A 14096-nucleotide genomic window follows, 5' to 3' on the forward strand; every position below is an offset into this window, starting at 1 on the left:
TGCCAAAACATGGTATTTATTAGAACAAAGTCATGTGTGCTAGAGAGAGAGTTGAAGGCATACTTGCCTACTCTCCCGGAATTTCCGGTAGCCTCCCGGACTCCCAGAAGAGTAGACGACCTCCCGGATCCTTACGTCATTCACTATAAAATGGCAAAATTCAAGGAATTGAATAGTGGGGGTGGGGCTTAATGACAGCATTAAACCCCTCCCCTTTGTTCAATGCCATGAATTTCGGCATTGCCTAACAGGGGGTGGGGCTATGCTGATGTGACAATGTTGCCACGCCCCCTCCTACCCCTGCCATATGACCTGTTCTCTGTGCTCTCCTAGTGGACAGATTTCAAAAGCTGGCAAGTATGGCTGCAGGACTGTTAATAAAATGAAGCTACATCATTTATTTTTTTCAATGAAGATGGCTCAGTGCTTTTTCATTTCATCACTGGTAACTGTACACGACTACCAGAGGCAGATTGGCCATAGACCTTACCAGGACTTTTCCCGGTAGGCCGATGGCTTCCTGAGGCCGCCTGGAAGCAGTGACAGGCTGTGTGCACATTGTGAGCTGCAGCAGACCCTGCTCAGCAGACCTGCAGGTCTTGTAATCAATAGCCGAGCCTGCAGCCTTTATTTATTGGTTATGTGTCTGAGACTGGCTTCCTGTTTGATCAGTTTCTCTGGGTTTGACTAGCTAAGCCTGGCCAGCCCCTGACGAGTGAGACACGGGCTGGGAGATGAGAGGGACACAGGCTGAGAGAGACACGGGCTGGGAGAGACACACGGGCTGAGAGAGACACACGGGCTGAGAGAGACATGGGTTGAGAGAGCTTAGGCAGAGACAGGCTGAGAGAGAGAGAGAGGCTGAGAGGCAGCTATGAGAAACACAGGTTGTGAGGTATAATAGATTAAGGCTGAGTGAGACACAGGCTGATGAGAAATGAGAGGGACACTGGTTGAGTGAGACATGGGCTGAGAGCTGAGGCAGAGACAGGCTCAGAGAGAGGGAGGCTGATAGGCAGCTATGAGAGAGTCGTTCTGTGAGGTATAATAGAGTCAGGCTCAGAGAGAGACAGGTGTGAGAGACAGTCTGAGAGAAAAGGTCAGCTATTAGAGAGCCAGGCTGAGAGATAAAAGAGAGACAGATTGAGAGCTTAGACATATGGCTGTGAGAAACAGGTTTATAGAGATAGGATGAGAGAAGCAGCTATGAGAGAGACAGGCCAAGAGGTGAAAGAGACAAACTGAAAAATACAGATTGAGAGCTTAGAGAGAGACAGGCTGAGAGAGACAGTTATGAAAGCATCAGGCTGAGAGAGAAACAGGTTGAGCGCTTAGAGAGACAGCTGTGAGAAAGACATGTTGAGAGAGACTGAGAGCTGAGGAGTATTTGGGTGGAGGGTGATGTCTTTCTACAACACCCTCCTGATCAGTATGTTTACCGAGCTCTGAGTCACTGGCGCTATTAGACATCTTAATGACCAAGTCCCTACTCAGTGTATACATGAATATACTGCCATCCTAATCACTGACCCTTCACCTGGTGTATATGTAAAGTGTATTTTATGGGGTCACTTGGGTGCTCTCTCTATGGTATATCAGTAATTGGGATGCTTTTTGCATTGTATGGTGGTCACTTCGATTTATTAACATTTATTTTATTCTCTCTGTATTGTATGTCGGTTTCCAGGATGCTGTCTGCATTGTACGATGGTCACTGGGATGTTTTCTGTATTGTAAAGCAGTCAATAGGATGCATGTAATATTATATATTTGTCTCTGGGATGATCTCTGTATTGTATATGGGTAATTGGGATGCACTCTGTATTGTATATCAGTCAATGAAATGCTTCCGGCATTGTTTATAGCAGGGTCCAGCCCGCCTGTGAATGTGGCCCAGAAGGAGTTTTGGTTGTGGCAAGGGGGCAGCACTGTTAATGGAAAAAAAATCCTGCAAAAAAATTAAAAGAAAATACTTACCTTGCGGTCACATCAGCTGGCGCTCCGGCTCCCTCCCTGGGGTCCTCCTCCGTGCGGTGCTCGCAGTGAATGTTGGGCGTGATGTCATCACGCCCAACATCCATTGCGGAGCGCAGCACAGAGGAGACACCCGCGCGAGAAGAACAATCAGCAGCACAGAATTGGAGAAAAGAAGAGAAGAGGACAGGAGAACAAGCAGATTAAAAGGTTAGTTAAGGGGGATTTTTTTTTATTATTTCAAGGGACGCTGACCAGTGAATAAAAGTCACCTGGTCCTGGAGCATCATGGACCTTATCTCCCTGCTACATACTTCTACTTGTAATACTAATGGGACATTATATATTATTCTCTTTGGCCCATTATAAGTTGTTATCCCTTAACTAACATAGTGGTGTAATTAGCAAAACAGGTCACAATTTGGGGTCACAGTGATGTATGTCAGGTACCGCAGGCCTGGTCAGGGCACCCTGATATACAATATCTGGCTTAAATGCACTTTATTGATATTGCATCGAAGCAATACAAAAAGTGATTATAGTATAATAACTAGAGAGGATTTTTTGAACAGGGCGATTGAAAGGTAAGTATAGGGGGATTTGAAAAAAAAGTGATATATATATATATATATATATATATATATATATATATATATATCTATATCACTTTTTTTTCTCATATATATATATATATGTTAACTATGTTTTCTATGGTTTTTTGGATGATCAGCTATCGTTATTGTTAGTGTATCTTATGTGCAGCCCAAACCAACTCGTCGTCTGCCAATGTGGCCCAGGGAAGCTAAAAGGTTGGACACCCCTGGTTTATAGGTTCCTAAAATGCTTTCCTTTTATAGAAGTCCCTATAATGCCTGCCATTGTTGTTTCTCTGCCTACCATTGTGTGTTGCATTGACCTTGTCTACCACTGACTTGTCTACCACTGATATGGCTAGGGATAATGGTTTACTAACCATGCCTAAATTTGTATTGGCTCCGACTGAAATTTATTTGGTCCCGCCTACATGAGGCCACTTTAAGTTTTCAATCCGCTCCTGACTACTGCACATGTGGCATCTACCCTATGACTTTACTACTGCTACAATACTTGCAAGTGCAAGGACACCTGTTTGCTGAAATCTAAAACACAAAAGGTGACAAGGGCGCCCTCTAGTGTGATAATCTCTTAATGAGGACAATAGTTCTTGTAATAAAAAAATAAAAATGTGAAGGTTGGCCCTATACTGGAAATGTTATTCAAAAGGGCTTATCTGTGATCTGGCCCTTTTGGTCACTCTATACCAATCCTGAGGCAGTATGTATAAATAACATAAAATAGCTATGTGATTAGTATTTAAAATGTATGAACACTTTAATTGAATAGATTAGCATGCCTACAGAAAATCAAGATAACCGCGTCTCATGTAAATCCCATCACCAGATGCAATTTACACCAAAATCCATTCACATTCAGTGTCCCAGTCACCACAATGCATTTCTTCTATTATGAAGTAAACCTGCATGTGCAGGGACAACTGTTAGATGATTTGGGTCGCATGATCCTGAGATGGGAAGGACTGAGCTACAGCAGGGGGTTGAGCCAATGTTACTAAGGTAGGAGTGAAGGACAACACACTACTACCATCAGCACCTGTCGAAAGGCAAACAGGGGATACATGTATATACAATACATTTCATGTTTGCTGGTATGACCACAACTTACCCACCTGCTGTCACCTAGACAGTACCTGTGGTGGTTTGATCATTGATGCATTCAATCCAGCTGATGCTTTATTTATGAGTGATGACAGTCGGGGAAACAGAATGTTAACAAAAAAACAACTGAAATAAATAGGTGCAATGAGGACTGTTCAGCCGCCCTTATCAAAAAGACCTCATCCACAAAAAGGTCTCATAAAACAATCATAAAAACATTGAAAAATTGATAGAAGACGGCGCTAAAACAATATGTCCTTATATATCAATGAATAAATAGGTATAGTTCATATCATTTATCACTGTTTTTCAGTGCAGTGCTCTTCATAAAAGTTCTTTCTCTTATTTGAAGTGTGAAATCCTCTTTGCGTGATTCAACGTCTCATATGTGAAAGAATATCTTTTGGTCTTGCCCTGCCATCTCCTCCTTCTGAGATAAAGTAGCTACACTCCTTTCCTCCCTTCTTCAATTCCTCCTCTGCTACTCTATACAAGATGCTGACGTCCGCTCTGCAAAATTGGCTTCACATGTTCTGGCGGCTGCTAGGTGCCTGATAGCCAAATCTTGGAAAAGCGCAGTGCCTCCCCGCATCTCTTCTCTAAAATCCTATGTCTAGTTTACTGCTAGTATGGAAAAAATCACCTTCCACCTACGAGATAAAGATGACAAGTTTCACCAAGTCTGGGCCCCCTGGTTACACCAGTAATGCCCCAAATACTTCCCCTCCTATAGATTGACTCGTCCACGCCAGATGCTTCTGCTTATAATAGTCCTACAGACAGTTACTCACTCTGATGTGTGAGATACTGTCCTGCATTATCTCACTATCTCAGACGACCCCCCCCCTCTTCCGCCCACACCACCCCTTTCCACCCATTACCCTTTAAATATAATGGATATTGCTTGTATCAATACAACTCTTCAGTTATGTTCCATATGTTGCTATGAACAGCAATTACTAACATGTTTTGTGACAGTGGTTGTTTTTTGGGTTTTTTTTTGGATGTTTTATTTTTCTGCTATTTTTTGTATGTATGCTGTCACCCATGTTGATTTAATAAAATTTGAGTTATAAAAAAAAACCAACGATAATTAGAGCTTACATATCTCAGGTGCAGAGACGACGCATGGTATCATCAAAATCAGGAAATTGCCCTAAATGCCGGAAATCTAATGCTACGCTAATACATAATTTGGGGTCGTGCCCAAAAATTAATACATTTTGGAATAAATTAGTTACCTTCCTGAATTTTACATTCTGTTTGCAACTAAGTCCCCATTATAAGGCGTTAATAATTCCTGTTTCTGACGTCTGGAATGAGCATATAAAACACCTCCAGATAATGCCATTACTGACAGTTATTATTACATTGGCAAAAAAGGCCATATTGGGCAGGTGGACCTCGCATGCATCCCCCGACTGTAACAGAACTGAAAGCGGAGCTGATGGAGACTCTGTTATTGAAAGACATACCACATTCTCTGACTTGGAAAAAGGAGTCAAAAGCTTCCACACTAAGTGGGGAGCCTATATAGATACACCAGATGAATCTGTTCAATCTCATATCATGCAATTTTTGAGGGAACCACGTGGTCCTTACTGAGGCGTTTATAAGGAAATGTATTTTGAATAAACCTGTAAGCTATTGTATATAGCGCTAAGCTGGTATCATTAACTGAGTAGGAGAGCCGGAGATTGTTCCTTCTACACCCTCATCCATTTCCCTTCTTTAATACTTAAAAATTATTTCTCTTTATAATTACTTCCAATATTATTTTTTAAAAAAGAGTTGAGTTTGCAATTTGACTGGTAATGTGATTTATTGGATGTTTCATTATAATATCGGATTATTGACATTGTTTTCTTCTGGATTCCCCTCCACACACACACACACACACACACACACACACATACCTCTATCTACTATATAAATGCCTAGTGGCGTGTGTGAAAAAAACAAGCTGCAGCGCCACCTGCTGGGCAGAGTTATACACTGACCTATATATTTCTTGAAGGAGAAGTGACAGTTGGGAGTGGTTGGTGGTTGCCGGGGGTGACAGTGGGGAGTTTTTAACACCTTAAGTAGCTTGATGAAGGTGAAGGATGAGGTGATGACATGTGGACAAAACCACGTTAAAAAAGGGCGCTTGCGTCGGGAAGTAACGCTCTTCCCCTGAGGAGGCCTGGGCTAGGCCCAAATGCATGACAAGAACCTTTTTAACACCTTAAGTAGCTTGATTTGACTAGAATGCATGAGTATCATGCACGGGTTAACTTGTTTTCTTATAACTGCTTAATTGTACGGATTGTGATCATGATGTAAATTGTATACTGTGATGTAAATTTCTTTTCTCTGTACAATGGAAAGTTTTTTTAAAGAAAAAAAAAAAAGGAAAGCAAAAAAAAATGGATATGTAGCAATAATTTGAAATGATCGTATTTGTTTGCTGCCATGATATGGGCAGCCTGGTGGTACAGTGGCTAGCATTGTTGCCTAACAGTTCTGGGATCATGATTTAGTTTCAGACCAGGGACCTATCATTGTTAAGTTTGTATGTTCTTTTTGAGTGGGCTTCCTTCCACAATCCAAAAATAATTGGGTCTGTCGATAGGTGTGAAACAACTTACATCTTCTCTGCTTCATTCCTCTCTTTCAATATTTTATTTTCCTCAGCCAGACACTATTATACCAAATATTTATCCTAAATGGCAATAAGCAAGTTCTTCCACATATAGGGATTTGTGTATGATATGACATTGTTATATACAATCAAAGGACAAAAGTATATGATACTGGGGTGACCAACATTCCGTGTAACACTGTCCTACATTTTTCTACAACTGCTTGACATGCATGTAGAATTTGTGAGTGGCATATCTTTTACTCTTTTATAGTTTGTTTTATTGCTAGATTTTATTTTTTAGTAGTTTAGTTTGTGCTTTGGGAGACCCTTTACAGAAAAGAGTGTCTGGTGGATCTAACCTGCTCTTCAACAGTGTTAGATCTAGTGCTATATAGATATAATAGCCGCTTACATGTAAGCTTCAATTATATTGTGTTGATGTCAGTGGAGATCAGATCTGGCCTGTTTCTGCCCTGATACACAAATGCTCAGGCGCTTCAGCATTTTGAACTCAATGTGAGCGCAGTGTTCAGACGATTGAACCAAGTCAGTTGTTTGCTATACAGTCACTGCACCCTTGTACTCTTACTTACATACTTTGAGCACATGACCACCTGTACCGCCGTTTATTTATGTCAGCTCAGAGTCATGAGACAGATGCAACGCAGGAGGTCATACACTGCCTTAATAAACACAAGCGTTTTATTACAATGTACTACCAAACAAAAGCCCAGCCTGTCTCAGATACAGCAATCTTAAACAACTGGCTGTGACTGGAGTTACCTTTGTCACTTACCAATGAAAACACCTTTTCTGCCATTCACCAAACCCACTTAGTAATATTACATACTTAAATCACATACATATGTAGCATGAGCCTTACTTGGCTTCGTAAATTCACAAAGAATCACAGAGAATATGCTAGATTAAATGTATTTAATCTGAAAAATGTTTCCAAGGCTTAAATACAAAACAGTTAATAACAAGACATACAAAATAATTTGCACAAATAAGTTTCAGAAATAAAATAGGTAATAAAATCAGAGTCACTAACTTATTAGTCTAAGACATGGCATGAGAGGAGTACACTTTGGGAGAGATGGCACATTCTAACCTGGACACAGGTCTCTTGCATAGAAATGCAAACATGTCAGGCAACGGATTTAACTTCACAACACTGCTCTCGACTCCACTTTTGGAGATTAACTACCCACCAACAGAAGTTACCTACCTGACAGTTCTAATTCTGTTAACAACATGACCATATATCCCACCCCGCAAGCTCGCTGCCTAGGTGTGATTCTTGACTCACAACTATCCTTTGTTCCCCACATCGACTCTATATCTAAATCATGTTATATACATCTAAAAAACATTTCCAGAATACACACATATCTCACACAAGAGACTGAAAAAACTTTAATTCATGCACTGATCTCCCACATTGACTACTGCAATTCCCTCCTTACTGGTCTTCCCCTAAACAGACTCAAACCCATACAATTTATTTTGCATGTAGCGGCCAGACCTGTTTTCCTGCTGAGCCACTCTGTCAGTCTCTACATTGGTTGCCTGTTTTTACCAAATGCAATATAAAATTCTTCTATTAGCGTACAAGGCCATCTATAAACTGCAACAACATACATCACCTCACTTGTCTCAAAATATCTCTCCCAACTCAACAACATCATTCTTCACAAGATGTGCGTCTCTCATCCATTCTCATTACATCCTCCCATTCCCTGTTACAGGACTTTTTCGAGCTGCACCCACTCTGTGAAATTCCCTCCCTCACACAATAAGACTCTCCTCTGGTCTACAAACTATCAAGCGTTCTCTGAAAACCCACCTCTTCAGGCAAGCTTATAATAATCCTCAACCAACCTCGTAACCTCACTACCCTATTACCACCCTTTACACAATTCACACAAGACAACAAACCTCTGATCTCAGAACAACATTGCTATGTGACTGGATCACATAGCATACAAATCACTTTTACCTTTGCAATTTGGCTGGACGAATATGCAGTATGTAGACTTAACCTCATATATCTGACTCTCATTGACCTATAGATTGTAAGCTTGCAAGCAGGGCCCTCTTACCTCTCTGTCTGTATGTATTACCCAGTTTTGTTTATTACTGTTTGTCCCCAATTGTAAAGCGCTACGGAATTTGCTGGCGCTATATAACTAAATGTTGATGATGATGAGGATGAAGCCCTGTCTCTCCTGAGAAAAACAATTGGTGTTCTATAACTCATCCATTTGTTGAGAACATTGGGCCTGATTCATTAAGGATCTTAACTTGAGAAACTTCTTATTTCAGTCTCCTGGACAAAACCATGTTACAATGCAAGGGGTGCAAATCGGTGTTCTGTTTTGCACATAAGTTAAATACTGTCTGTTTTTTCATGTAGCACACAAATATCAACTTTAAATTTCAGTGTACAAATAAGCTATCAAGTTCTTTACCTCTAGCTGTGACAAAGCAGAAGATACCTTGAAGGCTCTATTATCCTGAAATGTAAGGTCCCCACTGAAGTGAGAGGGCAGCAGACTTATGCATAGTAGGATGCTCATTGTACAGGACGCTTCTAAGTGAGCTGTCAAATAACCTTATTTCCAGATTATATTTTCCAGTTCTTTGCAGTCAGTAGACTTTATTGCCATATTTGCATTCACACACATGCCTGTATGGGCGCTATTGTGTTGCAACTAATGTTATAAATAGTAAAGCTCTTAATAAACAATAGATAAAATACTACCACATCAAACGAAGTAGAATGAACAAAATACCAAAATATATGTCCCTTACACAGCAGGTTTCCTCTCACCTACTTTAACCTCTGCCAAAGTATAGAAACAAATACAATATCTCTGTAGATGTCACTATATACTAAAGAGTGACCTGAACAACAGCTACAAGTTTCCTCCACTATATATATATATATATATATATAGTAAACTTGCAAGCAGGGCTTAATTACCCAGTATTGTTTTTTTATTGTTTGTTCCCAGTTCTAAAGCGCTATGGCTCAATAAGTCTTAAAGTGGCACATTACCCCTCATACGTGTATTAAATTATGTAATTAATGTAGAGAAAAATTAAGCCTTTGTTGTAGGTGTCTGTATCAACTGACCAACAAATAGCAGCTGACAGTGACACAATACTCCTGATAAAATACAATCTTCGTTCTTGCTGTACTAGTGCATTTAAAAAATTTCAGTGTAATGGTGCGCCACCTGCTGGCCACATAAAATACAGATTAATATGAGTTCTCATACTCCGCAAAGTTGACTCAACTAACAGAATAACAGAAATCAACTTGTGGGTCAAACTCTCAGGTGTTATTAACCAGGGAAATGATAAATTAACAGGTAGTGGTAAACCAGAGCAACATACTGTAACAGAGTGAGGAATGAATCATGTATGGTAATAATGCTATAGACTGCTGTGAAATAGGACATGTATTGGTCTCTGACATGTTAATCGCTGGTAGATTACTTATCATTTCTATTAATTATGTTGGGTTTAATTTTTTTTGGGGGGGGGGGTGCTCACTGCAAGCGGAAAGTGACAATGTTCTGTGTAAAATGGTATAGCTAGTGGCCGGGCATCTATAATCTTCATAGCTGACCCTAAATCCAATAATTGTACTAATGTTTTTGTTATTTGTTTTTATTCTTTGAAGCATACCTGTCCCCATGTTTGTTCAGTGAGATTTTTATTTTATTGTTTAATTACTACATTGCACCTTGTGCATCATGTAGTGCACAAATAAAAAAGAATTTTAAAAATAAAAACGACCTAGGAGAGAGCATTTTGTTGAGTGAGCGATGCTGTCTCAGAAGATTTTCTCCAGCCCACACAGCAGAGAGGCATTTATGATTTATTTATATAGTGCCTGTTTATAGTGCCCGTTATGCTTCACAATGCTTTATAATTAGTAACAAAGGGCCTGATTCATTAAGGAAAGTTCAGTAAAAAATTGAGTAAGTAGTCTCCTGGACTAAACCATGTTACAATGCAAGGGGTACATATTAGTTTTCTATTTTGCACATAAGTTAAATACTGTCTGTTTTTCATGTAGCACACAAATACTTGATAGCTTATTTGTACACTGAAATTTAACGTTGATATTTGTGTGCTACATGAAAAAATAGCCAGTATTTAACTTACGTGCAAAATAGAATCATAGTATGTATAGAAAGAAAATAACTGTGTTATATAATCTTCATGATGAAGCTCTAGTACATGCACTAAACATCAGCGGGAGCTCACAGACAGGTGCACGGGTGCAAGTAATTATGTAAATGCTCAATAAAACCGAATGCACCAGGGTTTTGGTGTATTTTAGCAACAAAAGTAAATGCTTGTGTAACTAACTTTTGTATTTGTAATATATATATATTTTTGGACATTTGAAATGCAATTACTTTGTGTTAATTTTCAAATCTAGTTTGATTTAATGACATAAAATGGGGGGAAATTCCAAATAGGTAAGATACCTTTTATAGTCACTATATATCTATCATTTGGTAGCAGAACCCAGCTGTTCCCTCTCTATAAAATTCACTCTTACTCTCATGTTTTGTTCGTTTCTTATACTGGTATCACCTTGTAGGAAAATTACCCACAATGCATAGTTCTGGATTTAGAAGAGACGGAAACAGCCCGTTAAGGATGTAGCAGTAGTGCGTAAGATGTAGGCGAGATGTCTGGCAATCACATGGTTCCCATTCCTGATCATCTCCTCGTCTGATGGAGATGATAATGTCAATAAAAGCCAGACGGGCTGTTTCCTATTACCTGTATTCGCAAAGAAATAGTTTCTATATAAAACCTTACAGCCCAATTTGAAGGACAACCCTTACAACACAGTGCTTAAAGCATATCTATGTGGTTCCAGAAAGGCATAGCTTAGAGATATACAGTATGTAAATGAACATTGAACACATCTCTAAGGAGCACTGTTGACTTGCATCTCCAGGCCCTTACTGTACTGAGCTTGCACTCAACTCAAATTCCGAGAATAAGTAGTGCTCAGGTGCAATGACCTTGTCCATAGCTGAAGTGAGTGTGCTGTTGCAGAGAGACCACTCACATCAGCGTATAACAGCTTAGTCATAACTAGAGATGCTCACTGACCCCCGTGTTTTGGTTTTGGTTTTGGATCTGGATTACCGTCTGCACACAAACCTGATTGTCTTCCTCTCCATCTTAACCTATTGGCAATGCAGCCATCGTCTTTCGGTGTATATTACACCCTACACTTATAGTTAAATATATAAAGAAATGGACAAAGTCAGTTTGGTTTCTGTCTCTCTAGGCCCCCCTCCACTTGTAGAAAATACTAAAAAATTCAGCCGTTATAGACTGTACAATATTAATTGAAATGGACAAAGGCAGTTTGGTTTCAGTCTCTATAGCCCCCCCCCCTCCACTTGTAATTAAATAGCAAAAAAGCAGCCTGCATAGACTGAACAATATAAAAAATAAGTGGACCAAGGTAGTTTGGTGGCTGTCTATGACCCCCCCCCCCCCCTCCACTTGTAGTTGAATAGAAAAAAAGCGGCCTGCATAGTCTGTAGCATTAGAATATAAAAAGAAATGGACAAAGGCAGTTTGGTATCTGTCTGCATCAGATCCCCTCTCCACTAGGAGTAAAATGGAAAGCTGTTCAGCCGTTATATAATCTAGAATATAACTAGAAATTGAGAAAGGCAATTTGGTATCTGTCTGCATCATAATCATCAACATCATCATTAGCGCCCTCGGCGCCTACACAAATCTCCCCCTCATCCTCTTCTAATTCCAAAGTGGCATCCTCAATTGGTGTATCACCGGCTACACTCGGGCTGTTCAGGCACACATCAGCAGAATGCTCACGATTAGACATCCCACTGTTGGATGGACTCTCCACAGGGATTGTTGTCATTTCTGTTTCAGAGCATACATTATCCTCTAATGCCTTACTGTTTTCTTGCAGCTCGGCTTTGACGCATAACTGTAGTTGTGCACCACTTTTAGACTCCAAATTACTTGGTCTTGCTTGGTCAAGAAGAAGGCTCTGTAACATTTTTGGATCTGCCACTAATAGAGAAAGGCGAAGGCCTCATTCTTTCTTTGCCACTGCGTGTGTAGAATGGCATGTTGGCATTTTTTTTTTATCAGCAGTTAACTTTTCCTCAGTTACACTTCTTTTTCGCTTCAACGCGGTAACATTTTTTTTGGTGTGTGTTTTTTTTCCCCTGATTTAAAAAGACTATGTACTTTTACATCGCCTTTCCCAGATGACGTACTGGGAACACTACCATCAGGACTGGTGACAGAACCTGGTTGCTGATTCTGCTCATATGTGGTCTGCTTTGAATCCATTTTAATGAGCCGAAATCACTTGTAGTGCAAAATATTGTCTTATATAGATACTGTTGACAAATATGACTTTTTTGGACAGCCAGAAAAAAAAGTGCAAAACACTGGGGAATATTGGAAACCCCAAATCACTTGTAGTGCAAAATTTTGTCTTATATAGATACTGCTGACAAATATGACTTTTTTTGACAGCCAGAAAAAATAGTATAAAACACTGGGGAATATTGGACACCCCAAAGCACTTGTAGTGCAAAATATTGTCTTATATAGATACTGCTGACAAATATGATTTATTTCGTTAGAACCCTTACTCCAAATAGACTAAATATAGAATTAGACCTTACCTTGCATTGATGTATAGATCCATCCTTTCCACGGTAGTGCTGTCTGTATGACACCTTGCCAACGGCCAGGCTCTGTTACATCCATACATGGGAAAGGCTTGAGACCTACGGGCATACCACCCTGGCTATGCCCAAATCCACCCGAACTTGGAAGCCAAGCAAGGCGGAGCTAGGTAAGTAACAATATAGGAGACTACCCGAGAACACCTAGTGCAGTAGGAACTCGCCTCTCCATTTGGACTGTTGTCCACACTGGTCTATATGGGCAGGTGGCTTTACAAGAAAGCCTACTGGTAAGAACATGAAGAGTATATACATCATAATAACATTTATCATGATAACATATATCATGATAATATACATATGATTGAATGGAGGTACATCATAACATTCAGCTCATTAGGTCTTGCTGTACGTAGGGAATTTATCAGATTACAATTATGCCTGCATGACACCTTGCCAACGGCCAGGCTCTGTTACATCCATACATGGGAAAGGCTTGAGACCTACGGGCATACCACCCTGGCTATGCCCAAATCCACCCGAACTTGGAAGCCAAGCAAGGCGGAGCTAGGTAAGTAACAATATAGGAGACTACCCGAGAACACCTAGTGCAGTAGGAACTCGCCTCTCCATTTGGACTGTTGTCCACACTGGTCTATATGGGCAGGTGGCTTTACAAGAAAGCCTACTGGTAAGAACATGAAGAGTATATACATCATAATAACATTTATCATGATAACATATATCATGATAATATACATATGATTGAATGGAGGTACATCATAACATTCAGCTCATTAGGTCTTGCTGTACGTAGGGAATTTATCAGATTACAATTATGCCTGCTCGGCTGGGTACTCGGATAGGCAAAATTCGCATGAATTCGGATCTCGGGGAACTGAGCCCGCCCATCTCTAGTCTTAACAGAGAGGAATAGAGTTAGTGAAGTGTTTAGGTGTCGCTGTGTATGTGGATTTTGAGTGTGGGGGAAACCTGGGGTGAGGTGAAGCTGAAGGAAAGGAGGTTGTGGTTGGAGAGCGGGAAGCTGAAGAAGCT

This window comes from Mixophyes fleayi, chromosome 10 (assembly GCF_038048845.1).
Source record: "Mixophyes fleayi isolate aMixFle1 chromosome 10, aMixFle1.hap1, whole genome shotgun sequence".
Classification (NCBI taxonomy): domain Eukaryota; kingdom Metazoa; phylum Chordata; class Amphibia; order Anura; family Limnodynastidae; genus Mixophyes; species Mixophyes fleayi.